General features: G+C 44.2%; 1 protein-coding gene across 4 annotated transcripts in view; it reads left to right on the top strand.

Moving 5' to 3' along the window:
- The first annotated feature begins 219 nt into the window (after positions 1 to 219).
- PLPPR1 (phospholipid phosphatase related 1) overlaps positions 220 to 27,341 on the top strand; it is a 131,796-nt gene continuing 104,674 nt past the window's right edge. The window contains exon 1 of one of the 4 annotated variants that reach the window (XM_065861629.2): positions 220 to 492. The gene's annotated coding sequence lies outside the window, so the exon portion shown is untranslated. Of the gene's footprint in view, positions 502 to 27,341 lie in introns of all 4 variants that reach the window. The other 3 variants (XM_071802580.1, XM_065861626.2, XM_065861627.2) reach the window with 3 other exon arrangements.

The raw sequence follows: 27,341 nt of genomic DNA, 5'->3' as shown, positions 1-27,341 counted from the left end.
ACAGGCAGAAACGTCCCCGGGGAGAGGGGTCGTGTTGCTCCCGCCCCGCGGCGGGTAGGAGCGGGGAAAGCCCCGGGGCCCGGTGGCTCCGGCACAAAGGAGGGCGCCGGGCCAGCCGGGGGGAGCCGCGGCGGTGCCCGGGGGGATCCCGCTCCCTCCCCGTCCCTCCGCCCGCCCCTGTCCCCTCCCCCCGCTCGGCAGCCGGGGCTGGTGGCTGAGAGCCGGGTCCGGCGCACGGGGAGGCAGAGGCGGAGAGGCGGGCGATGGGGAAAGAGCCGCGGTGGTGATCCTGCGGGCGTCGTCAGGGACAAACGCGGCGGGAGGGGCGAGAAAGGAGAAGAAGAAGAAGGAAAAGGGAGGGCGTCCCCGGCCCCCGCCCCTCTCCGCCGCGCCGAGGACGGAGGGCGGACACGATGCCCGGCTGGCGGGCGCTGCCCGCCCGCCCGCATGGAGACCGCCGCCCGTAGCGGGGCTGCCGCGCCGCACCGCGGGGTGAGCCGGGTGCGCGGGGCCGGGGGGCGGCTGCGGGGGTGCCCGTGCGGGGGCAGAGGGCGGAGGGCGACGAGCGGCGGGTGGGAGCTCCGCTGCCGGAGGTGCCTCCGGCTCGCCCGTGCGGCCCCGTGTCCGGGGGGCGGCTGCGGGGGTCGGCAGGAGCCCGGCACGGCCCTTGGGGGCGTTTGGGCTGCGGGAGCCGGGGGGACGCGGCTGCTTTCCTGCTTCCCCCCGCTGTCTGCGAGCCGAGACGGGCTGGGGTGCGGGAGCTGACGGGCTTGTCTTCCGCACCTTCAGCATCCCTGGGCTGCCCTGGAAGCAGCGCGGTGGCAGAGACGGGGGAGCCGGCACCAGGCAGGGGCCGTGCGGGGCCGGTGCGGGCTCGGCGGTCGCCACATGGCGAGCGGAGGACGCGGGGTGTCCCGCTGGGGCGAGGAGCGCGCTCGGAGGCAGCGCCGCGGTGCCGCGGCTCATTTTCGGGGGGCGCTTTTCCCCGAGAAGGTGCCGGCGGCCCCTCGCCCTGCGCGGAGCTGCGGCCGCGCCGCTTCCACCGGTAACCTCCCCCGGGAAGGGGGTGTCCCTCCCGCCGCCTCCGCTGCCTCGGCGGGGCAGCTGCGCAGGCACCTGGCAGGGTCGGGGACACAGCGGGGACTCCCGCAAGCAGCCCGCGGAGAGACGGGTGTCCCTGCAGGCGGACACCATGTTCTGTGGCTGTTCCCCGGCCGCGCTTTGCTCTCCGGTGTCCCGCAGGGCTGCGGAGTTGGGTGGTAGTTTGGGATACGGCTGCGTGCTGCAGCAGGGCGTGATGGATACGCTGCATGCAGGGAAAAGACGCTTTTGAGCAGAGAAGCAGAAATGTCACTATATTAAATGGCCCTGTGGGGTTTGGATGTTTTGTGAGACCCGATCCTGAGTCTTTTTGCACCTCTAGAAAACCCAGGTGGTACCAAAAGGGAAAAATGCGGGCATTTTGATCAGGTCTCATTTAAAGCTTGCAGGTAGTGAGATGAGATTTGCTAGCTGACATCTGAGGTTGTACAATAGTGCTCTTGATCCCTCTGTGTGAGTACTTAAGAAATAGATGGGTAAGAGTAACAGTACTGGTCCTGCAGGTGTGGTCTTTGTGGGTGCATGAAGGCACCTGGGACAGAGCAGGGACTTGAGGTGACATCCTCCCTACTGCAGATGAGTAAGGTGAGGGGAAGCAGAAGTCATGGCTCTGTGCTCAGATTTCCACTTTCTGCTGAGGCGCAAGGAAGGAGGGTTTTTAAACCTTTCAGTTTTGTACAATGGGCTCTTGTGCTTGACTGGGGAAGGAAGGTTTCCAAGGAGTTACTGCAGAAGTGGTTACCTCTGAGGCACTGTCTACTTGGTATGACTGCCCTCAGTATTTGAACATCCAGTTTAGTCTGAGGACATTGCTGTGGACCTCTCTCTTTTACAAGTAATCTCATTACTGTCAAGTGTGATTTGTTCTTTTGGGGTGGAGGGCTGTTTCTAAAAATAAAGATGGGTAAGACCTTAGGGGACATCTTTTCTGCATTTGTCCATCGGTAAATTTGAATGTATTGTGCAGGAGGAGAACCTGCTTTGGAGGCTTGACACTGGAGGAAAAAGGAGAAAATTTACATCAACTGAGGATCTGCCAAGTACTGGGAGCTATGACAACAACTCCCTACTACCTCCTCTTATTTATTTGTATTCCTTTCTCTCCTCCTCAGCTTTCATTGCTAGCTCTCATGTGGCATATTTCAGCGTTGGCTTATGCTCACTCTGGGTGGAAAACCAGTGATGCTGAAAAACGTGCTAAACCCACGTGTATCAACAAGGATGATATTCAGTGCTATTTCTCCTTTGACGGTGGATGTGAAATTGTTTCAGAATATGTAGACTTGCTGGGCAAAATGTTCTAGTTGTTGGTGCTTGTTAACCTGTTTCAACACACACAATAAAGAATGTGCTTTTTATTTTCTGATTGATGCAACATCAGAGGAGAGAAAGAGCTGATGAGGAGCCATGTCTTTAATTCCTCAGCCATGCTGTCACATCTGCTCAGTTAGAGAACCTTTTGCTGGGTCTGCAATTTGAGACTTATTTTGACTGGATTGAGAGTTCAGTAGCAAAGGATGGATATTTTTGAATTTGCAATTGCATCATAGCTGTCTTTTTTTTTAAATATTGTATCTTAATTTTTTTTTACAGCATTGATCATCATTAAAAGCTTTCAATTTTTATTTGTTGCTCAGTCTTCCCTGCCTCTTTGTTCAATGGTAGGAGTCTACATGAACTTCATTGTTTCGAGGGATTTTTTAAAATTGGAAAACATTTTCATAATTGTTACTTCATCAGATAGTATGCTGAGCTGATTAGCATACTTTCTAGTGCTCTGATATTTCTTCTTAACAGTTTCTGCAGCCACAAATATGGTGCAGTTCTGTAGATAATACACAGCATGGAGGAAGTGTGTTTTCTATAGTTGGCTTCAGGAGGACCTATACTGAATATCACTTTTAGTGCGATTTTATTGTCAAATTGTCACTTACCAGGGGACTAGGCCCTCAAGATACGCAAATTTATCTAATGGAAAACAGCTACATATCATCACTCTTTAAAATAAATATTTTTTTAGTCCACTAACTCTGGCCTACTTGTACTGGTTGCCATTATGGTGAAAGACTAACGTTCCAATTTGGTGACTCTTCCAAGAGTAATATCTATCTTCAAAGTTATTTTTCTCTGTCGTTGTTTCCTGAAAATAAAGGTACAATAAAGACAAATTCTGTAATGCTGCTGCCAGAAGCCTTAGCGAGCCTCTGTCTTCTCTCTCCGGGTTTATGCCAAGTAAGTCAGTGACTCATGGTCAGTTCTCCACCAGTTTCGACACAATGGTGCTGAAATCAGCTGTGCCACCTCCTTTGGGAGACTGAAATCAGAGTGGTGATTTCTTAGGAAGTGAGAGCACCCCTGGATATGACAGCTTAAGTCTTGAAGCCTTTGCTGGGTTTTTAGTCCATTCTTTCCCAGGTGAGAATCCCATGTGAATTAAACAGGTTCAGTTTTGTTCTTGGTTGGCAGCCAGGAGGTTTGTTCTCCACAGCTTGCTGCACAGTGTCAGTTGTGGCTCTGGCTGGGGGTTTGTGACGCTCTGTGCTTTTAACTTCCCAACCCTGGAGGAAATCCATGCTCTTCACATAGCCTGGTCTGAGTTACATTGAGTTCTGTAGATGTAGCCCTGCACTCTTCACAGCCCAGGTTTTCATTGTTTGGATTTTTCTTTTTCTTTCCTTTTTTTTTTTTTTAAATCTGATCACAGAAAAGTCTGGGTGCAAACATCGATCTGCAAACTCTTTGTTCTCTGAAGAACACCCAAAGCTCTTGAGGTTTTTAATAGGTAGATGTTTGGATGAAGCATAAACACAAAGCTAATGACCAACATGTTTATTGCTTCTAGTGTGTGAAATTTGTGCTGCTGCTTGCTCACAAATCCTCTTACCTATTTAGGCATTGTTTGCTGTGTTTGCACATCCAGGGTGAAACTTGCTTTTCAATGGTACTTTTTAGAAATGCTTGCATGGCAGCAGCTGAGAGAGCAGTCGTGGCATTGTTGTTCACAATGCATGTCCTGATTCTGAAAATCTCATGCTTTTGTTGAAGTCGCGCAACCATAAATGTCTATTGGATGGCTTTGAACAAGGGTTGAAAAAGGGAGGCAGCAGAACTAGGAGCTGATCTGAGTAATGATTGACTGGATTGTTAGATACGGGGGCAACATTCGCCTATTTCCTCCCTTTTTGGAAAACCTGCTCCATTGGTAGCCTCTGCACTGTGCATGATCAGAACAGCGGTGAACAGCCTGTCCCCTTGTCACAGTCAATAACTGCCCGAATCACCTGTGACAGCAATGGGGGCAATTCCACATGATGTAGGAAATGGAGAGTAGCATCATTCATATGGTAATCTTTATTGTGCTGCCTTTTTTTTTTTTTCTAATAGTGGATCACAGTCTGTCCGTCCTCTCGAAATGCAAGATAACGTTCCTTAGCCAGGTAGGTTTCTGGGTTTTATTTCAAAAAGGCTGAACTTTGCTAGTGTGGGGTGCAGGACATGCCATGACAGCATCTGGTGTGTCTTGTGCAGGTGCAATCCTTTCTCGTTATAGTGAAAATCATACTGGAGTGATTGAGGACATAATTAGTTGGAAAGGGATGGCCACAGGCAAGGGAGTGGGGACAGAATGGGCTTATATGTATAAGACAGTGTTTTGATCCATTTTCCTGAAGGATTCATACTGTGTTATTCTCATATCTTAACCAGAACGAGAATTACCTACAAGGCAGATCCGCATGCACAGATATGCTAATCATTGATTTGCCGTGTCCTCTAGGGATCTGAGGACCAGCATAAATGTAAAGGCATGTGGTTCATGGCCAACTAACAGAATTGTATCTGCCAGATAGAGGTTTAAAGTTACCCATGGGCTGGGACATCCTTTGCATTTGGAGTAATGTTTCTGCTTTTCTTCTTTCAAAGGTGTCACTTTTATTCATGACAATACAGGGTGGTTACATTCCCACACCTCCTCTGCTTCTTTAAGCTATTTGTTTAAATAGCCTTGGCAGTGCACCGCTCCTTTGATTTTTGTTTCCTCTTTCTTGTGCTCTAGCAAGTGGAGGGCTGATTCTTTGCTCAGAAAAGTTCTCCTATGGAGGAGCAATGTTTAGAGTTCATGGCTCTTATTGTTGACAGTAAAGAGAGTTTACAGAATTCATGGCAAATGTCTGTGAGACACTGACTTTATTCGTGGCTGTAAGACCACTATTGCAACCTCAGAAGGCAGAACTGATTTTAAAATTGAACTCTACACAACTGCAAAACTGAGCCTTACTCCCAAGCCTCTCTGAGGACAGACGCTGTCTAAGTCTCAAGAAACGTGTCTGAATCCCATGTCTGGTGTCTCTGGCATAGTCTCATCTGAGTGGACTTGAATGCCAGCTTAGAGGTTGTCAAAGCTAATGAGTTTCTAGAGGAGCTGAGGATTGGACCTACTTGGAAGAGCTGCCCTGTTCAATAACTCAAATGGGAGCATGAGATTTTAGCGTGAATATTTGTAGTTGTTTCTTGTGCTGCTTTTTACTGCTTTGCTGAGGCACCCGTGAATTCAGAATCCTGCTTCACCATCCATCAGTTTAAATCAATCAAAAGGAGAGGAGGAGGAAAAAAAAATCCAACTTTGATGGAAACACACATACTGCAAAAGGCACTTGTATCACATTTATATTCTGCTGCCTGCTTCTGTCACCCACGCTTGTAAAATACTCAAAACAAAATGAAGTGCGCTTATTTTCCACATATGCGCTGATTTATTGTATTTGCTGAGTAATTACTAGTAGCTCTTCTGCGGTAAGTTGTTTTTCTGCTTATTCCAGCCCTTCTATTCCTTGTGCGTGGAGGGGGTTGTTTAATGTGTTTAATAACACATGCAAAGAAAAGAAACTCAGTTTGTGTTTGCTATTGTTTTTTAAATTGACTGAGATATTTAGCAAGAAACTTGAAAAATATAATTTCATAAAATGCAGCTGGGATTTTTTGAGCATCCCATTTAGAGGAGAAAGAAAAAGTATTGGAAGAATGAAGAGGCATTGTACAAGCATGCCTTTTCTTCCACAAGACACCTAAATCACACTGCTTTGTGCTCGGAGATTGCGTGTAGTACCAGTGAAACACGCTCAGTAACCTGTCAGAATGACACAGATCTGATGGCAGTGCGGTAGCTGGGTAGATGAAGCTTCATGCAGGAGTTCTGCCCTGTCACAGAGCAGACCTGTACAAACTCACGCTCGCCTACGCTAAAACCCTTTCCTGCCTCTCCGGGTGGCCTCGTCCCTGCTTGTGACGTGCGGTGCCCTTTCAGCAAGCAGAGCTGAGCACAAGCAGTGAAGGACAGTTGACAAAATGCAGGGCTGTGGAACGATGGCCCCGGTAGAGTGCAAAGTGCTTCAAAATGTCGTTTGTTTCTTTATAAGGATGGTGCTCACTGGGTGCTCTGAGCATGATTTTGCTTCTGGTACCCTGGGGAGGTGTCTGAGTGGTCACTGTACTGGGAACACTGTCAACAGAGGAGTGAAAATACACCTGTGTGTTGAACAGGAGTGTTTGCACATCTTTTGTTGGTGTGACCTGGAGATATGTCAGGTAGCTCAAAACTTCTGCAAGGTTGTAGAACCATTGGCTATAATCTACCAAGCTGAAAGTGGAATGGATTTTAAAGAAGTGGGTGCGAATAACTAATTGACAACTGACCATCTTTGCACCTGGGGTGTTCAGGGATTTGAGTTGCTATGGAAAGGGATTCAGCCTCAGAAATACTTGGTGATAGTTTCTTAAGAGCAGGACCAAGTCAGTCAGAAGATGGCAGTCTCCAGTGTTGTGCTTCTAACACTGCGCTGACTCTAGGGAATTTCAGGTCTCCCCCATGCAAATGTAAGCCAGAAAGTGGTGAAGGTTTCACATCCTTGCATCACTCAGACAAATTAGTCTCAGTTAGCTTGAGAATATAATGAATGTTATTTGGAAAGGCATGAGGAGACGTAACACAACTTGTCAGTCATGAAAGCCATTAAGAGTAGGTAATGTCTTTCAGCAAATAAAATACCAGAAAAATAAAATACCATTCAAGAAATACTCAGCTTCCTGAGGCTTTCATTGAGACCCTGCTACTTGCTGGCTGCACAGGGCTGCAAACTCCAAATACAGACACAGTCTGCAGATAGAAAGTGGTGTCCCATAGTTGCAGGTCAGTTCTGTGTGCCGATGAGCATCAGACAGGCCTTTGTAGCAGCCTGTGGCATTGGGAAAACTAGAGGTGGGTCATGGGCTGTGCACTCCATCCACATTGCTGCTGTGAGGCTGCCAAAAACACGAGAAAAATCATCGGTCCATAATTATTTCAGGCACAGCTACAGCAGTGATGGAGAGAGGCGGCTGTTTATCTGGGGTTGTCACATACAGTGCATCGGCTTCTGCTCTCATGCGTGCCCTTGTGCATGAAGCCAGTGAACCAAGTATCTGAGAAACAACTTGGAAATCTTCAGATATCTTAGGTTAGATAAGGACAAAGGCAGCTGAAAGGGAAGAAAATGAGAGGTTTGATGATATTCAACTTGAGCTGTATACGGAAGCTGTAGTGGCGATACAGAGATAGCATGAAGGCCACAATGATCTGTCCTGCCAGCAATTTTAGAGGAGATGTGATTCACATGAGCACCTGGCCCACCCATGGGCTGCCACCGGGTTCATCTCACTGAGGGGTGTTGGAGCTGGACTGTGTGCGACTCTCATCAGCCAACAGATTATGAAAGGCAGTTGCAAAATATAACGAATGCACAGGTGCTGAGCTAGAAAAGCAGTGTCTGTGCTGCAAGGAATGATCTTTAACGAGGAGCTGTTCAAGGACTATGTGCCAATCATTCACTTGTGTGATCTGTAAAAGTGGAGAAAATTGTGACTAGAACTGGCTTGTCTACGACTTTGTTTCTCTTATGCAGGCAGTTTCCATAGCAAAATAAAATTCTGGAACGTACAGATTTCTGCCAAAAATTACTCAGTTCTGAAAAGTTTTGGCCCAAAACATTGAGCAAGGATATTATACATACAAACTTTTTTTTTTTTTTTTTTTTTTTGGTAGAGCTGTTTTTTGTAGTGTTTATGTTTACTTAATACTGCAAACATAAAATGTCCCACCACTTTTAGCTGCGTTAGGTTGTTTTGCTTTCTTTGTTTATTTCCCATTGCGAGTGTGAGGGTTTATCTGTTTTTCTGTGTTGTGTTAGTGTCTTGAGTTTGGCAGAGAAGATTCTGCCTTTGACTTTGGTATCTAGAGCAAGTGGAGCTTGAAGTAACAAAAAGAGGTTAAGCATCCAGTGAAGGTCACCTATGTCTACTAATTCTGTTTGTGTATACATCTGTGTTTGTTAATTGTGTTCTTATAGAGATTTTCTTGAGTTTGTGGTTCTGTGATGGAAATAGGAGATAAAGTAGGAGAGCTGGGAAGCAGAAATTGTTCTGGGTTGACCAAAACCATAAGATGTTTTTCTTGCTAACAGGAATAAAATGTGGTGTCATTTCAGGTAGAATAAAATATTTTGTCTGCTTTGTACTACTGTTCTATCTCTTTATGGTTTGCAGCTTCTTTCTGTGAAAACTGGTGTTGAACAGAGTAGCAGTGGTGTGAATTGGTTCATGAGGACTGGGTTAGGAAGCAATTAAGCAATCTGGACATCCATAAATCCATGGGTCCGGATGGGATGCACCCACGGGTGCTGAGGGAGCTGGCTGAGGTTGTTGCTGGACCACTCTCCATCATCTTTGCCAAGACTTGGGAAACGGGAGAGGTGCTTGAGGACTGGAGGAAAGCAAATGTCACTCCACTCTTCAAACAGGGCAAGAAGGAGGACCCGGGTAACTATAGACTGGTCAGCATTACCTCCATCCCTGGGAAACTGATGAAACAACTTATCCTTGGTGCCATCTCAAGGCATATCAAGGATAAGAGGGTCATTAGGGGCAGTCAGCATGGCTTCATCAAGGGGAAGTCATGCTTGACCAACATCATAGCCTTTTATGAAAACATAACCAGGTGGATGGATGATGGCAGAGCAGTGGATGTGGTGTACAATGATTTAAGTAAAGCATTTAACACAGTCTCCCACAGCATCCTTAGAGCTAAACTGAGGGAGTGCGGTCTGGATGATCGTGTAGTGAGGTGAACTGTGAACTGGCTGAAGGGAAGAAGCCACAGAGTCGTGGTCAGTGGGGCAGAGTGTAGTTGGAGGCCTGTATCTAGTGGAGTGCCTCAGGGGTCGGAACTGGGACCAGTATTGTTCAGTATATTCGTCAATGATTTGGATGAGGGAACAGAGTGCACTGTCAGCAAGTTTGCTGATGACAGCAAACTGGGAGGAGTGGCTGACACGCCAGAAGGCTGTGCTGCCATCCAGAGACCTGGACAGGCTGGAGAGTTGAGCGGGGAAAAATCTGATGAAATATAACAAGGGAAAGTGTAGAGTCTTGTATCTGGGTAGGAACAACCCCAGGTTCCAGTATAAGTTGAGGAATGACCTATTAGAGAGCAGTGTAGGGGAAAGGGACCTGGGGGTCCTGGTGGACAGCAGGATGACCATGAGCCAGCACTGTGCCCTTGTGGCCAGGAAGGCAAATGGCATCCTGGGGTGTATTAGAAGGGGGGTGGTTAGTGGGTCAGAGAGGTTCTCCTGCCCCTCTACTCTGCCCTGGTGAGACCACACCTGGAATATTGTGTCCAGTTCTGGGCCCCTCAGTTCCAGAAGGACAGGGAACTGCTGGAGAGAGTCCAGCGCAGGGCAACAAAGATGCTGAAGGGAGTGGAGCATCTCCCGTGTAAGGAAAGGCTGAGGGAGATGGGGCTCTGGAGCTTGGAGAAGAGGAGACTGAGGGGTGACCTTGTTAGTGTTTACAAATATATAAAGAGTGAGTGTCACGAGGATGGAGCCAGGCTCTTCTTGGTGACAGCCAACGGTAGGACAAGGGGTAATGGGTTCAAACTGGAACACAGGACATTCCACTTAAATATGAGGAGAAATTTCTTCTCAGTGAGGGTGACGGAGCCTGGAACAGGCTGCCCAGGGGGGTTGTGGAGTCTCCTTCTCTGCAGACATTCAAACCCGCCTGGACACCTTCCTGTGTAACCTCATCTGGGTGTTCCTGCTCCGGCGGGGGGATTGGACTGGATGAGCTTTTGAGGTCCCTTCCAATCCCTAACATTCTGTGATTCTGTGATTCTTTGAATTGGATGTATTTGACTTATTTAGTATTGTCTGTGATGCTCCAGGATGTGCCTGCCTTGTCCCTAGAGAAAAGGGAACACCAAAACGAGGTTTTCCTGCCTCTGTCTAACAGCTTTTGAAATAAAAGACTGAGGTGGTGTTTTTCTTTACAATCTGTAACAATCTAGTTATCTAAGCATGGCATCAGACCTCATTTCTGATCACCACAACAATAATGAGTAATCCATCTGCATGAAGAAATATTAAGGGCAAGCTAAACAAAGAGTAACAGAAAGAGTCTGTGGCTGGAATGACAGAAAAAGAGTAAATATCATTTACCTTCTTGTCGTCTTGCTATCTTTGTTCTCTAAATGGGAATATACAGCTCAAGGAAATGGTAAATAAGCTTGCTGACATTTTTTCAATACTGATAGCTCTGCATTTCCTGGCATGATAGTCTGTATTTTCCAATACATAATGATCTGCAATTAATCTGCAGTCATTTATCCAATCAAATGCTCCTGTCTTTGGAATCAACACCACTAGGGTGCTCAAAGCAAAACAAAGCTCTTAGGAGATCAACTAATCCTTTTTGAGAGGGAGCTCATCCTGTAATATCTTTCAGCCCAGCAGCACCATAAACATTCTTTTAATGCTCAAAAAAACTTTGTTTTTATCAGATAACTGCTGTTACTTGAAAATAATAAATATTGACAGCATTAATTAATAGTTGAACTGGGCTCTGGGAGATACTTGTTTTGAAAATGTTATATTGCTCATCACCACACTGGTGGCAGTAGCCAAAGACATTAGTCCACATGTCAGTACCCTCTCAGGACAGCACTTTCCCTTTTATGTCTGGCTGATGCAGTGTTGCAAACAGACTGACAGCCAAAGGGGAGAATACGCCACTTTCCTTAGGAATGTATCAGTGGTAACGATGATGATACACACCCAGTGACCGCAGTTTTGCACTGCTGACTTCAGCATTATCAGGCAGGAAATTTTTCACCAAATTTGCATTTTGTTTTGTTTTTTAGTATTTGAAGAAGTTATTTGTGATACTAGAAATAGCTAGCTACTTGATTCGTGTTTTAGGACAGACTGTTCTTTTCTGTAAGTCTTCATTTGTTTAGCAGAACTCACCTTGGCTAACATACAACCCTGTCTTCCTCAGTCGTTTCTTCTTTGGAAACTAACAACTTCATAACATGTTCTTAGATTATTGATGTTGACATGCTTTTATAATGGTAAGGGTCCATTTATCTTAAGAAGAATTCTTCCTCTGGCTTCATTTATACAGTAGAGATGGTTTCTGCTGCTGTCAGAGACTTGGTCTGATGGATGGATCTCACAGCCCTCAAAGATGACTTAATCTGGTTCAAAGTCATTCATAGGGTTCTTAGCTGAATAACTCGGTGAAATGGCTTCAGAGATCTAAAATGCATACACCAGAAAGCAGGTGTTTGGTTGCATTACTCCTTTTATGGGGCAGGAAAATGTGCTTCTCAGTGTGAGCAATGTGATTTCCAAAGACAGGAGGATTTGAAAAAATGGTAACTGTTGAAAGAACAGAATGATTTGTTGAATAGAGGTTACTTTTCCTTATTCTTTTGATATATATTTGTCTGGCTCCTAAATTCCTGCTGAGATCATGCTAATTTCTGATTCCAAGTTGTGTGCCCTGGTGTAGAGGGCTAGCAAAACAGCTGTTTAACTGTAAACCCCATTACACAGGTGTCTTACTAAATTTTACCATGGAGTGCATGGAGAGCATGCTTACTATTTTCAATGATGTGATGTGGAATGATTTTTTACAATCTTACTGTATTGTGGAACAACAGAAAGCAATAATTTTAAAACTGCCATTCCTCTTGTTGTTCAGGATAGGGGTAGATAGCCATAGCAAAATACTGATTATTACTGCTTGTAGAATTTAAGTTAGCACAGTAATCTTCAGCAGAAGCCAGTCAATGATGCAGGTAATAAAATAAATAAATAAATACATAAAGGAAACAGAGAGAAGTATCTCTATTATAAAGCATTCAACAAAGGAAACAGAAAGGCAAGAATAAAATCTACACTGTTTTGTTAGGAGGGGTGAGTGAGTCAGGCAGTAAATGGCATGTTAATCAGAACAAGAGGGAACACAGCAAGGGTTTCAAGTAAACCTCATAACAAACCACAGGACAGAAAAGCACATTTCGAGATTTTTGCATTTGGCGCCTCAGTGAAGAGGTAGTGTCAATACCTAAATGGGTTTTGATTGGCATCAAATGGCTCTGTGGGCAGAGAGAAGGAGAACTGATAGGAGGTCAGGATGCGTGAGTCCTCCTACACTTCAAGCCAGTGCATTTTTTTAATGTGGTGCTTTGTCCCTTGTCACCTCCTCTATGGTCTTCTAATAGAAAAAGCCATTCTTTCTCCTCTGTCCTCCTCATTCTCCTCCTCTTTCTTCCCTTTGCCCTGAAGCCAGATGTGTGAGTTGTCCACCTCAGGACTCAAGCCAGCCATGTTTGTCTCCTTCATCCTCCTCCACATTTTATGTACCTTAACTGCAAATTTTTTCGGCTTTATGTGACTGCTTTGGTGTGACTTGGTGAGTCACGCAACTCTTCTGGGGTTTGTTTACTCACATGTATACAGTGGCAAAGCCTTCAACAGCCTGGCTGACAAGAGTCGTATCATTTTCAGGTTTGTTCACTGCTTGGTTACCAGTGGAGTCTGATGTTCTCTGACCTTGCTTGGGTGTCCAGCCTAGGCCTTCCTTAATATACTGGTCTTTTCAATCCTTATTTGCTTTTGTGTCTCTTATAGTTTTGATTTCCTCTACTTCTGATGATGACAGATGAAGGAAACTAAAACTCCCTCAGGAACTGCGTTATGTCAGGAAAGTAAACTGAGATTACTTGCAAGTATTAGTCAAGGCATTTGATAGTAATTGCAGTTTTTAATTTGTTTTAACCCTTAACACACTCCATGAGAGACTCAGAGTTTTGGTTAAATCATCAGTGATTGAAGATTGATACTTTTTTAAAATGGTTTGCTTTCAGACAATTCTGCTGTAAGGTTTTGCTGGTGAGTTGTGAAGCAGAGGAGGTAGTGGAAATATTTCAGTTCACATGAGTGACAGATGGGAATTAGAAACTAATTTTTAGAATATCTCTTCATGCCCTGTTTTATCAGTTTGTTGTAAACAGCATCTGAACAGTTGAGCAGTGGCAGGTCACAAACAAATACTGAGGTGCTGGGAGAGTGTAGCCTTTATCCTGAAAGTCGTGCAAAACTCCAGATTTAATGTACGTACTGTTATTGAGAAGTGTTATGGGAATGAGGCTTGGTCTTTGTTGCCATCCAGTCTTCTTTATACCTTCCAGGCTGAGCAGAAGATGGGGTCCCTGCACTTGGTCCTGGGGTCTGTACTCATGATTATCTTAACACCAAATGTTTTATCTCTAAACCAGTCCAATATCACAGAGCTGTTAGATCAGGATTAAAGCCATGCAGCTTCTTACTAGTGTGTCTACAGCGCTTGTAGCTCTCCTCTGCTTCTGCACTTGGAACATGCTTTTGGTGTGCAAACAGGCAGGAGGTTTCACTCGCTGATCTTTTAAAACACGGTAATGTATGTCTCGTCTCAGGAACCTCCTCTAAAAAGGTATTTACGCTGTTTCCCAAAAAATAAGACCTACCCTGAAAATAAGCCCTAGCATGATTTTTCAGGATTTTTGAGGATGCTCAAAATACAAGCTGTACTCCAAAAATAAGCCCTAGTTACAGTTCGTTAAAAAGTCAATATAAATAGTGTCCACGCAAGCTATACATGTAAAAAAGTAATAAGTTTTGGAGCAAAAATTAATATAAGACCCTTTCTTATTTTTGAGGAAACAGTAAGCTTTGTAAGTATCTTCTAGAGAAGCATATGTTTCTGTCCTCTCTCTGTCTATGCGTGCAGGTACAACTCATGGTACTGATGTGTTGACAGTAGCCTGTTTTGTTGCAGCCAGTGGCATTAGACAGGTTTAGAGCAGAGGGTGGCATTTCTCATGTGAAAGGTGAAATACCGCCCTGTTCAGGTAGCCGAAGTTTTAGGTACTACACAGCATTAGGTGGATTAAGTGGGGTGAAATTAAGCCAAATAGAAAAGCGATTGAGTTTTTCTCTTATTTCTGGTTTGCTCAGGTTAAGCAGTGAATAGTGCAGGCACTCAAACTCTCTCTAATGGCTGTATTACTTAAAATTATTCATTTTTTAGAAATTTTCATTCCACTAATGAAGTTTCAGCTCCCATCTTGACCATTCCTGCATCCCTATAAATGAAATTGAAACAAAAAATGAATTACAGATTGAAATATGTGGTATCCTCATTTCAAATTAAATGCTAGATATTTTGATGTCAGCTCATTCACATTCTGTAGAAGAAAGAGGTCTCTCAGACCACTTTTCCCCTTACTGTTGCAGTGGTTTTGATAGATCTTTGATCCTCTTGAATTTAATGGCAAAGCTCCTGCTGATTCAAGAGGGTCAAGGTTTGACTCAGTATTTGCAATGGCTGTAAACTTCCCCCAAATTTGTTTTATTTGATTTCACATAAAAATGGCTAATGTCTAAAAGAAATAATTAGATAAATGTACTATCTTGGCTTGATTTGAAATGTTTTCCAGAGGACAGTTTCACAGTATAGTTCCTTGTGTTTGTTTATAAGCACTTATACTGCACATGTTGCGATGAAATAAATACCAATTTATTAAGGCATTTCTCTTCCAGACAAATGTATGTTTGGGTGTTTTGAGTCAGCCCTCAGTATATACTTGTGATCCTTTTCTGTCACCTTCCACTCCGCTTTGCTAGCCTTGTCTCTCAGCCTCACAACCTAGCAGAAAGACAATCAAATCAAATTAACTTCTCTGACACAAAAAAAGGACCTGGAGCTTGTGTTGAAGAGCTGCTAACACTGAGAGACCTCTTCAGGAAGTTTCTCTTGCTGATTTGGCCAGAAAGCGTATGTTGGGGATGTAAATTAGCTTGGCAGAAGTAGAAAGGATGGGTACTCTGATGCATTTGGGTCACAAGTCTTTACCTGTCTATGCAGGGACTAGAAAGAAGCTGTAGGTAACTTTATTATCCTGCAGTCTGCTACTGCTCACTGAGCACCTGGAGGCTGCTGCTGTCAGGTGGGATATTGAGTGTGATCTGTGACTGCTCTGATGCCTTTATACCAGCCCCACTATCTGTGGTTGGAAGCGCAGCTTATCTGCTGCTTAGCGGGTGCAGATCAGGTATCTGAGCTACTCACAATTCCCTTAACTGCCTGCCTAGTAAGCATCGTCCTGAAAACATCAATTGCAATGTAGTCTTTTCAAGCTTGAAGAAGCCAAAGGCCTTGAGATTGGTTGCTACAAGTGATATGTTATGGCTAGATGCAGTAAAGAGAGGGACTGGATAAAGAAGTTAAACTGCTCTCAACAAAAGCAGTAACCATATAACTGAGAGAGATTCAGCTGAGGAATGGTGTTTTTAGCATGCCTTTGACCATAGAACAAGCTTCTGTAACCCTCAAAGGTTCACATAATATAAAGAAAATTAGCCTAGAAATGAAAAGGACTTAATTAAAATGTTAGTCTCACTTCGCTACCCACTTACTACTATCATAGCATAGCTGAGTTTGCTAATGAGATATGCCAATTATAGATATATTCTTCCTCAAAACTGTAGGAACAAGAAAGATTTTTAAGGTCAATTGCCTTTTTCTTTAAAGAGGCTATTCTCCTCTTTAGAATGGTTTTGGAAAATAGGTTTTGAGAAAAGGACAATTACCATGGTCAAAATGAAGAAAAAGCCAGCTTCATTATTCTTTAAATGAATGCATTTTTAAACCAAATACATTGAACTGAAATGTAGTTCCCTTCTGTGCATGATGAAATGCAAGAAATGGTAAGAATTTGAAATTTAGAAAGAAAATTGGTGTTACGTGAAATTTGATCATGTGCCATACCATTTTGTCTGATAGATTTTCTCTAACATAAGGGTTCATAAGTAGCAGATTTCTTTTTTTATCATGAAGCTGTTGCATTAGTGGACATGATTATCATACCACTCCTCACATGAACTTCAAGTGTAAGTATTAACCAGTGTCGGTTAAATTGCTTCTCCTCTCAAAGGCCTGTGATCTTTGGATAAAAGGTGCGAGAATATCTTGACACTGAAGTGTTTCGAGTATCTCTGCTGTTCCTTGTGAGGATTTGTTTTCTTTTTTTTTGTCTGAAAGCCTACTCTTTGACCTTTCTTCAACAGCCCCACGAGGGCCAGCTCTGTGAATGTTGTTTTCTGCTGCAAATCAAGATCTACCTTCTACAACCACAACCGCACGCAAGCCCCGCTGGACACGCAGGGCCATGCTCTGCTGACACTTGCACCTGTATATTCTGTTTGAAGGCTTGTAAAGAAGCACGGTACTTAGCCCTTTGCATTCCCTAATGGATTTCACTTGCCTGTGCCATGGGAGTTGTTTTGTTCCTGGTACAATCTCACCCTCTTGCTGCTCTTAGTTTCTACGTTCTTTGATTCTCACTGGGAAGGCATCAAAGCTAACCTTTTCTGTCCTTCTTATTTCACAGTAGAAATCTATTTGCATTGTCCTTCTTTTAGAGTCATAGCAAAGCTGACATCTGCAACATATCTCGCTTATGCTGTGAAACATGTCTGTTTCAGCACAGTCACAATGGGGTGGTCTATAGGAGTCAGGTGAAGCAAAGTCTTCATGCTCTTTGCTTCCCTAAACCCAAGAGAGCGGTAGTGGCACCAGTGATGGCTGGTGGTGTACAGCTGTGCTGCTTCACCCTTTTCATCACTCCTAAAAACATTTCACAGAACATATTCCTGCAGGCAGCCAGAAGCATAGAAGTGAGATTATTGTTTTTAGAAATGCAGTTTCTCAGAAAGTTCAGGTTCCTTGGTTACAGTTTCTATTAATTTCTATATGCTTGGGTAAGCTCAGCATGCAGCAAAGAGAAGGATTAATGTATAGGGGTGCTTTTTAGTGTCCTCCCCTCCTTCTCCGTGATATTACTGTGCTCTCTCCTTCTGTGACCACTGTCCAGACAAAGCTTACTGTGTGACAAAGCCCAGTTTCCAGCAGCTAGCTCAGGTGGAAGTAGCCACTTAGAGCAGATGCAGAAGGCTCAAAATGAAAGAATATTCACCCTGCTGCTGGCATGGTTTTGGTAGTGTCCCAGGAGGTACCTCAGACCTGTTTCAGGTACATGTGTGAGCGCTGGAGTTGCTGGAGTAGTTGACAGGGGGACAGCCTGTGATGCCTGCAGCTGGGTGTATATATAACACAGAAGGTCACACGAGCCTGGGAGCTAGGACCACTGTAGCTACATTTCCCTGGACAGGTGACAACACCAGTGAAAATGGTTGAAGTCTACTGGTGAAGTCTACTAGTGATCTTTTTGTGTGGCACTGCAGTTGAGTATCCACATGGAATGGTGGTGGCAGCCTTTGTCTGGGAAGTGGGAGAGCTGAGCTGAAACTTCATCTGCTTGACATTGCCGTGAATACAGGCTATCTTAAGCAAAGGCAGCATGCAGTGTGTGATTTGAGGTAGAAACAGAGCAGCCGCATCTCCAAAACCCTTTCTCAGCTCCCCTTGCAGCTTCAGTGTGCTGTGAGCATGCCCCCCGGTCTCTGGCCCTGCTCATCAGGCAGGAGAACAGCTAGTTGGAGGACACTGCTCAAAGCAGTGCTCAAAGAGCTGCTCTAAATGCATCTGCCTGGGAGACTGAGGTGTTATGGGAATGGGAGCCCACAAGGCTGCGTTGTAGCTAAGCACAAGTTTTTAAACATCAAAGTCAAGAATTAGATGCCAGAGACTTGCAGAGAGGATGTTTGCCCAAGAGCATGGTGAATGCAGGAGCCAGTCACATACAGGTGAGTTTTGTCACATGCTCTATGATGTAAACAGTCAGCAACAGGGTACAGCAGTCCTCAGAGTCGTCTGAATGCCATTTCTGGCCAACTTTCTTGTTTGACAGTGATGGCACCACAGGATGTTGGAGACCAAAGTTTGTCTTACGATTCAGCACACCTTAGACTGTATCAGAGCCTTGAAATCTAATCTATTATGCTTGCTTACCTTTACAAGAAATGTTTCCTCCTTTTTGGCAACCTTCAGGACTGGTATTGCTTTGCAAGCTAGCAAGTAGAAAAACAGGTGGTTTGCTGCATCCATGATGAAGATGTAGCTAATTTTGTTCCTTGACAAGGACTTGAAATTCTTCAGTTAATTAATAAAAGCCCAGATCTTAGCCAGGAGCAAAGCCTTGGCTTCATTGAAGCTCTGCTCATTTAACCAGTAGACATTACAGCTCTGGGAATCCAAGAGCTGTACCTGGCCATAATGGGTTTTTGAAGAAGAAGAAAGCAGGTGTAGTAGTATTTTTGGTGAGAGGAAATGAGAAGAAGGCTTATGGCATAGGGTAAGTTACTCACTACCCACTTTCTCGTCCATGTCCAAGGAATAACTGCTTGATTTAATTAGTTCTTTAAATATCGCATTTCTTCCATGAGGTTGTTCATTTGGCTAATTATTCTGGAAGTTTCTGTGTTGTCTGAACAAGACAGAGATATGCAGTGTGGCACTCACTTGTAAGTATATAGGTAATAAAATCTTGTATCTGAACAGTACCTAACCTTCGAGCATCGTTTAGAAGCGTACTCATCAGAAATTCACAGTGTCTTCTAAAAGCTGCTGCTCCGTGTTCAGCCATATTCTATAGCACACAGGCTTAAAGGAATGGTTTGAACCAGAAGTGTCTGTTGCTGATTGAGTGGTGTCTTTGTAGAGCCAGCTGGCAAGAGGTGAAAGAAAATCTCATGTTTCAGTATGAAAAACAAATAGTACCATCAGATGAAGCCTTCTGCTGTATAAGAAGATAAGCTAGGAGAACCAAATGGAGAGGAAAGCAAGGATTTGATCCAGTCAGATTTAAGGTGATTGAGATTAGACCACTGACTCACACAGGGCACTGGGTCATAAGATACCATCTGGGGCCCAATATTTGATGCGCTGATTCCTTCACTCAGGTGGATGCCTGAGAGTGGTGGTATGCACTCGGGCTATTTTCAGTTTCAATACGAATTCCGTCTCTGAGATTCAGTATCTTGGTCTCTGTCATGTTGTCCTTTTTATTTAAACCATCCATCACACTCATTAGATACAGCAAAATGCCATATTCTCTGATCCAGCTGTTTTATAGTCTCCGTTCCAGAGCTCTGCTGCTGGAATTTGTTTTACGTTGGCTGGATTGAGGTTGCCTCCTGTTCCCAGCAGGGCTGACTTTCAGCTCCATTATGTATACTGCATTATGCTTATGATGAAATATATTACATTTTTAAGAGTCCATAACATGTCATGTTAATCTCTTGATGCCTAGCACACGTGAACTGCCACTGACTGCCCTGCATGTGCTCTGAGTCTTGACTGCATGGACTTATCAAAACCAAACATAAAAATATATATAAACGGCAGGGTGCTTTTTTACCTACTGTTATTTGATTTAATTTCTTGTAATTTTTTTTTCTGTCTAAAACCTTATTTAAGGAACTCTCCAGGACTATATTCTCAGTTGCAAAGAAATTGAGATGTAAAAAAAGAAGACTACAAGTTCTGGTGACTTGCGTAGTGTAGAGGTAGCGTAGGCTGTTTCCTCTTCCAGTTGTGTCCAGGTAGACCTGTGATACTGTGCAGAGACCAGTTTAGCAGAAAAACGCTCCTTGTAGTGCTCCTCTGGTCCCTCATTCATGCTTGGCTTGGCTGAACAGAAAGGAGATGTCGGGGAACAGTAATCTCAATCTGTCTAGGGGAAGGTAGAATAGGTGCGGTGATCAAAATAATGCTCTACAACTTCAGAAGCACAGGCTCAGCTACTAACTGCCTCTGACCTTGCTAAGTTGTGGGTGTCATAGCCATTGAGAGGTATCTTCATGGGTTTTGTCCTCTGAAAAAATAAGTTGCTACCACTGTCTTAGTTTGCAAGCAATCGTGAAAGACACATGGAAGGGAGAAAGACTTCATGCTCTACGAACAGTAAGATGCGGTTACTGATTTTTATCTGGGTAGACTTGTTAGCTTCAAGATTTTGCAGCTTATAGCCGCTAGATTTTGCACTGGGAACTTAGAGCAGAGTCTTGGGAGTTTCTGTTACCAAGCATTGTCCCTGCAACTGTGAGCCAGAGAATTTCCTAATTTCACCTTCCTAATAGTAATGCATGAATCCAACAGCTGCAACTGTGAAAAGAAGTTCAACTGTCATGAAGTGTAAGTTATGTGAAATGGCAAGGTAGTTGCAACACGGGTGGCAGAGGTGAGGTTAAAAGTGCCATCAGTCCAGAGTCCCGCTGATGGATGCATACACAGACTGAAAGCACATATTGAAAGCTGGATTTTCTCCTGCCCGATCATTTTCTTTTATCCTCACAAACAGACATCCATCCCACACACAAGATGCAGATAAAAGATAACTGCTTCTACTGGCTGATCTACGGGTGACTTTGCTTTTGTTGGTGCTACTGCTCTGTCTTACTCTTTCTTCTTGTCCCTCTGCTTCTTGCTTCCCAAAAGCACATATGCAAAACTCACTTGCCCTGCTGCTCGAGTGAGAAAGTTATGTGCAAGTTTGTTTGTTTGTTTGTTTTTAATGAACACTGATGAGTATTCTAGACTATTCAAAAGTACAGAGGGAGCCTTTCTCATTAAAAAATTACTTTTTGTGTAGTGGCTTTTTGGAAGATAAATGTTTTGCTTGCTTTAGAAAGCATTCTGTTTAAAAACTGTCCATCTGAAAAACAATTTCCATCTGGAGCTGCACTAATTTTCTTTGGTGGTGCATGGTTCTTAGCCACACTACATCCATGTAATGCAGTAAGGCATCAGGGAAAGACTACCATGCTGCCTTGGAATGGCACATATACATTCTTTCACCTCCAACCATTTCAGTCCAAGGACTTCCCAAGTTGGTTGCGATTTCTGCATCCAGAGTAGAAAAGCAAGCATATTTTCACTAGGCTTTAATACACCAGAGAGAGCGCCACATGAGCAGGGTGAGACAGGCAAATAGCTGAAGCAAATTTGTCTTCAAATTGGCGGTGACATCCATGAAAAATGTTTTGTGCTTTTTTTCGCCAGGCCAAGCTTTGCCTACCAATGTCTTCACAGCATTAATTACAACTAGAAGGTTCTGCAGGAAACCTTTTGCTCTATGTTAAGAAATACTAATGAGGATATAGGCTTAATGTTTTGTCCTCTTCAGAGGGTATGCTTGCTGCAGACAGGAGAGGAAAGCTGTCAACAGAGGGTTTTAACCCTGGAAAGGAAGCAAGTACCTCCTGCTCACAAGATCTTTATGTTTTCTTGCTGTTAATGAGCCATAAGCATGAAATCAGCAGCCACTAGCATTTCCAGTGGCAGAAAAGAAGAACTGCTCGTAAATTGCCTGGCAGGTGGGCAGAGGACCTGTCTGTGCTCTTAGCCAGGATCTAGGTTAAGATGAGCAAACTTGCATGCAAATTCGGCGACGGGAGAAAAGTGTGGCTCGGTGTGGCGGTTATATGGTGGCACAGCAGGACTGTGAGTAATTGGACATCTTTGGTCTTATGGCAGAGGGCACGCTGTTTGCCTGCTCCTGGGCAGGGAAGATGGAGGACAGCACTGTTCAGGGAGGGCAAGGACACCAAAACATCCATTATAGGGTTGCAGGGCTGCCTGCCTGGGTGAACACTCTTTAGGTGGAGGGAGTCCTCAGGTTCTGTGGAGAAATAAATTTAATGTGTTTGCATGTATGAATTTCCGGAGTTTTCATGTTCTTCAGTACAGTGTGGATCTAATTGCTGTCCTCACCTTGCTCTTCAGAGGACAAAAGCCCTGTCTTTATAATCCATAACCAGGAGTAAGTATAATTACCTCTGATGTGACCTCATAGATAAATCTGAAATTATTTGGGGCCAGCCTGATTTACCATCGAAGGCCAAATCCCCGGAGTGGAGCACTAGTTATTCTGGTTTTATCTCCACCCAGTTTCTGGTTTGTGTTTGCAATACTAACAGGGTGAGAAAAAAAGTTTTCTTGTCTCTTATTCAAATATTAGTATGTCTGAAAGACTCTGTAAATTAGGCATGTTTAAAGCCAAGCCATTCGCATTAAACAATGAGAGCTGAGATCTATTTAGAAATGCTGTTTGTTGCAGTCTTACAGCCATGTGAGTGTGCAGAAGCCTGCCTGTAGTCTTGGAGACGTTACTTCATCTGAACAGTGCCACAGAGCGCTCTGGGGTATGTGTTGCTACTCACAGCACTGTCACTTGAGCATGCACGTGGAACTTTGTGGGCAAGGTTTTCTGAAGCATCCAGCCTTGGCCTAACCTTCCTCACATAGCAACAGACGATACCATTTGTACAGATGCCAGTGAACTAAGAGTTTAAGCCTAGTGCTGTAGAACATTCTATATACAGAGGTATTGTCACAGTAGGAGAGCATTGTCGCTGTCATTTTAGACTGATTCTTAACCATTTGTAAGGCAAGACTGAACTAAGCACTCAGACATCATAGCAATGACTGGAGAGAGAGAGATCTGAAATCCCTGCATGGTAAGTGCACTAGCCAGCACAGTGTTGTCAAAATAAAAAGCTTTGACAAACGGTATTCCCTATCAAGTAATAGCATAAAATATTGCAGTTTTAGGAGCATGGCATATTGAGATGATAATGATAGATTAAGCTTAACAAACTACTTGAACACATCCTAACTTTGAACTTTGTGATGGTGTCACTGGACTTAAATGGGCCCATCAAAACAATGTTTGTTTCTTGAATTATGACCTTTGTAAATGGCAGAGCTAGCAAAACCAAGGAGATAGCTATCCCCTTCTGTTAGTTCTAACTGCCTTTTCTTTGAGAGTTAAGCCTGAGAGACGTTTTATTGGTACTAATCATCCCTAGCTGTGGCTGAAAATTTAATTTGGTTTGAATTAAGGATTCTTCAGGTCAACCTAAACTCACTAGTTGTCTTGGTCTTACTGTTGGGATCAGTCCAGTCACTCCATCTGCTTGTGTTGCAAATCGTCTTGCCTTTAATACCAAGTGTCTTTTGTGAATAAAGCCACAGTGTTAGTCCATTCCTGGGCTTTTCAAGTAAGTTAGAAGGTAAGAAGGCAGCTTGTTGCAATGTGAATCCTGAGGAGGAGATCCCAATTCCCTTGAAGTCAATGAAGGGGGTCAAAACCAAAACTTCCAGGCTCCTCTGCAGTCTTCATCAGGGCAGCACAGGCATCACAAGCCTCCATGGGTATAAGTCAGGCAGACCAGCTCTCTCAGTGGCTGCGGCCCTTTCTTTGGCCAGTTCTGCCTTCTCTTGCAAATCTACAGCTCCTGTTCACCAGACTGCTCACACCAGCGTTATGTCAAATACAACGGGGGTGCAGTGACCCAAGGGAATGTTTCCTCTTTAACTACAGAGACATAGTTTTGTAGTTGTCTTTCTAAAAATTTTTTTTTCTCTCGTTGAATATGGCTAGAACTCAGCATGTTTTGTTTTCAGCAGCAATGGCAAGAAAATTAACGCTATCTCTGCGCCTTGAAGTCACATAATACATTTCTCTTTATACAAGGGTAATGCGATTTTTCCATCTCACTGAGCAAAGATCAGGGAGGTTGTCAACCCATCTGATCTGCAGCTTTGGGAAAGATTTCCTGGGACCGACAGATGGGGAATGGGAGAAGGGCAAGATGGCTGGGGCAGCAGTGGGGAGATTGCCTGCCCTGCTCTCCCTGCGAGCCCCATCAGGGAGGGTGGGCATGAGTCAGTGCCCTCAGAATCTAAGGCAAGGGAGCAAGTAGGTCAGGAACTGCTGATTCCTCCCTTCCTACTGGGATCTGACCTGAGCACAAAGAGCTGTGTGGTTTAGCTGACAAAAATTTGCTAACATCCCGTGCAAACAAGTCTTGCAGCAGTCAGCTTGATTTTCTTCCTTGCCCTCTCACCCTCAGTCACATCCTTTGTAATCCCTAAATAAATCTGTGTCAGTCTCAGCTCAGTTTCAGGATCTCTGCTGGAGGGGATCCATGTCAATGAAGTCACCATCCCTGGAGGTGTTTGAAAGATGCTTAGGTGAGGCTTTTAGGAGCATGATTTAGTGCTAGATTTAGGTTATTGTTGGACTTGATAATCCTAAGGGTCTCTTCCAACCAAAATGATTCTGTGATTCTGTGACTCTAATGTCTCTGCTAGGGGAGGCCCAGGGCTGACCATGGCTGGTTCCAGACATCTCCAGTTGGCTCTAGGCCTGCTGGTGGGTCCTTGGAGCCCAACTCAGCCCCTCAGCTACAGGTGCAGCTGCCAAAACATATGGAAGAAAAGGAAAAAACATTGAAGGAGCAGAGGAGCAAGGAAAGAAGAGTGAGGGGGAAGAGCAAGGAGGGGCAGGCAGGCGGTACCGAGTAGTACATGGGGATGGAGGACATCTGTCTGACCACCTGCAGAGAGCTCATGTCGGGGCAGGTTTCCTGACAGGTTCTGTAGGCTGCGGGGAGAGCCCAGAGCAGGGGAAAGTTGAGCGGGAAGAAGTGGCAGGGAGACACCGCCATGTTGTGACCACGGCATGCTGCTCCAGGACAGTGCGCGGGGAAGGTGTTGGTTTGTTTGTCATTGTTTCTCTATACATCAGTCTGTTTTACCTGGCAATAAATCTAATTAATTCACCCCCAAATCAAGTCTGTTTTGCCCACCACAGTAAGTGGTAAGCAGTCTCCTTGTCTTTGCCTTGACCCATGAGCCTTCTCATCCTATTTTCTCCTGTCCTGCTGAGAAGGGGGAGTGACTGAGAGGCTGGATGTAAACTGGGCCCTTGCTCAAGGTTAACCCACTACAGTATGCTGCCAAGGAGGCACCTTTAACTCTCTGAAGAGACATCTCTTTAATTCTTAGGAGTTCTCTTAGGATACTTCAAAGATCTGATTTCAAATTTTCTTTGACAGTAGAAAAAATAACCTCAACCAAGCAAAAAACTGCTGAATGATTACTCAAGACCCAGATGATATGGTTCTCTCCTCAGCCGTTCGAGGACAAGTCAGAGTAGCTGATCTCAGTTATCTGCCCTGGCCTTTGAAACCAAAACATCTGACCAGTGGCTATCCTGAAAAACGTGCATAAAGGCTGCTGGGGTCTTCAGGGTAAAAGGCTTGTTGTTACTCAGTTATGTGAAACTCTTCTTCAAAAGTGCTTTAGGATTCTGTAAATGCTAGGACTATATAGGCAAAGTACAGTCCCTGTTCCTAAGCAGTTCCCAAATTATTCTGGTTCTGAGGCCACTCTCAGGAGCAGGCTGGCCATGTTGACCAGATGCATCTCCCGTAGTGAAATACCCTTCAAGCACCCTCCTGACATCTGGGAAATGATTATTGGGTAGCTGATACATGGCTTAGGTGCTACTGATTTTTTTTTTTCTTCCTTTTTTTTAAGGAACCCTTCTTTTAGGTGTTCCTGTAAAAATCAAACTAACGAGAAAAATACCCTGAAATCAGAAGAAACTTTTAAATGCAGAGTTTGCCTTTTTTATTTAATGCAGGGCTAGACACAAAGCAAGCAGTGGCTTTTAAAAGACATGCTTGCTCAAACGCAATTAATTTTTGACCCCCTGGATCTGCCATTGAGGCTGTGTCCTGGTTAGAGGGCAAGCTCTGTACTCTTATCAGTGCTAGAGAACAGCAGACAGACACCGTAATGATGGTGTTACCCTGCACCCGCAGGAGACCTGTAAATAGAGCTGGATCCAGGCAGTGATGCATGTCTAAATGCAGGCTCTGCGGTCCCTCCATTCCCCCTTTGGCTGTGTTGCAGTGTGTCCTTTTGCAATGTCAATTACAATTCTCTCAGAGCTTGCAGGTGGAAGCAGGAGCTGTGTGTAATTCTAGGGAGAGGTGTGGGTTTTCTGCCAGGCGCCTGTCTGTATAGTCACCCACAAGACTGCTGTCATACTCTATATTACTAGTATGTAGCCCTCTGAAATATCAGGTTTCAGCTTGCACCCATACACACACAAGTCTGCTAACAGCGTCATCAAAGTATAAATTTCCAGAAAAGGTACAAAGTTTCTTGACAGCTGGTGACAATAATTTACTATTTCAATCAAGAGAGAGTTTAAATGGGACTACTAAACATTGCTCAGCAAACCCACTTTAAACACAACGATAATAGAAACGTTTTCACTGAGAGACAAAAAAGAGCAGAACTGCTGTAAATTGCAGTGATGTTGTAAAGGAATAGCAATAGGATGTTGCTGTCTTCTTAAGCTGCTAGAAAACAGTAACTTATTCTGGTCTCAATCACAGCTCAGGTCTCTAATCCCTTTCATCTCATTACTCTTGCTGAGCAAAAGATAAAGCAATTTCAAATTTCAAAAACAATCCCCTGCTGTCAGATTGGGGTAATGCCTTCTCAAATCTAAAGTGGAACATGCTTTAAGTGGGTCACTCTTTGTCTTCAGGCTTTGCTGCTTTCAAATGCGAAGTTGGTCACCTGTCCCTACCTCTCTGTTGTTAAAAGAAAGCTTGATTCCATGTGGAGGAGCTTTTGCATCTGTCTGAGAAGGTGAAATCAGAGTAGGATGTCAAAATTTTTTGTTTGTTTGTTTTATAGTTATATTTGGAGACTGACACACCACATCAAAAGGTCTCTTTGTGTTTGTATTTCAGTCCTTTCAACAGTGCTGTAATGGAATTGAGAATTTCTTTGAAAGTATAGTAAGATGCCTTTTAAACCTGGAGTGATTGTGGAAAGACAGCAAGAAATACAGTTACAGTCAGCTACCATTACAGTTAGATACTCAGTCTTGTCGTGGTGTTTTTGTTGTTGTTGTTTCCTAGTGGGAAGGAGTAATGCATAATGCCAGGTTAGGAACAAGCATTATTGTGTTTTCAAGATGGTAGAGAACTGACTACTTTTATTCTGTTAATAGTAATTCAACATGTTCTTCATTAGAGTGTTAGCCTTTCTTC

The sequence above is a fragment of the Patagioenas fasciata genome, chromosome Z (genome assembly GCF_037038585.1).
Source record: "Patagioenas fasciata isolate bPatFas1 chromosome Z, bPatFas1.hap1, whole genome shotgun sequence".
Lineage (NCBI taxonomy): Eukaryota > Metazoa > Chordata > Aves > Columbiformes > Columbidae > Patagioenas > Patagioenas fasciata.
This window is presented reverse-complemented; position numbering and strand designations above follow the sequence as displayed.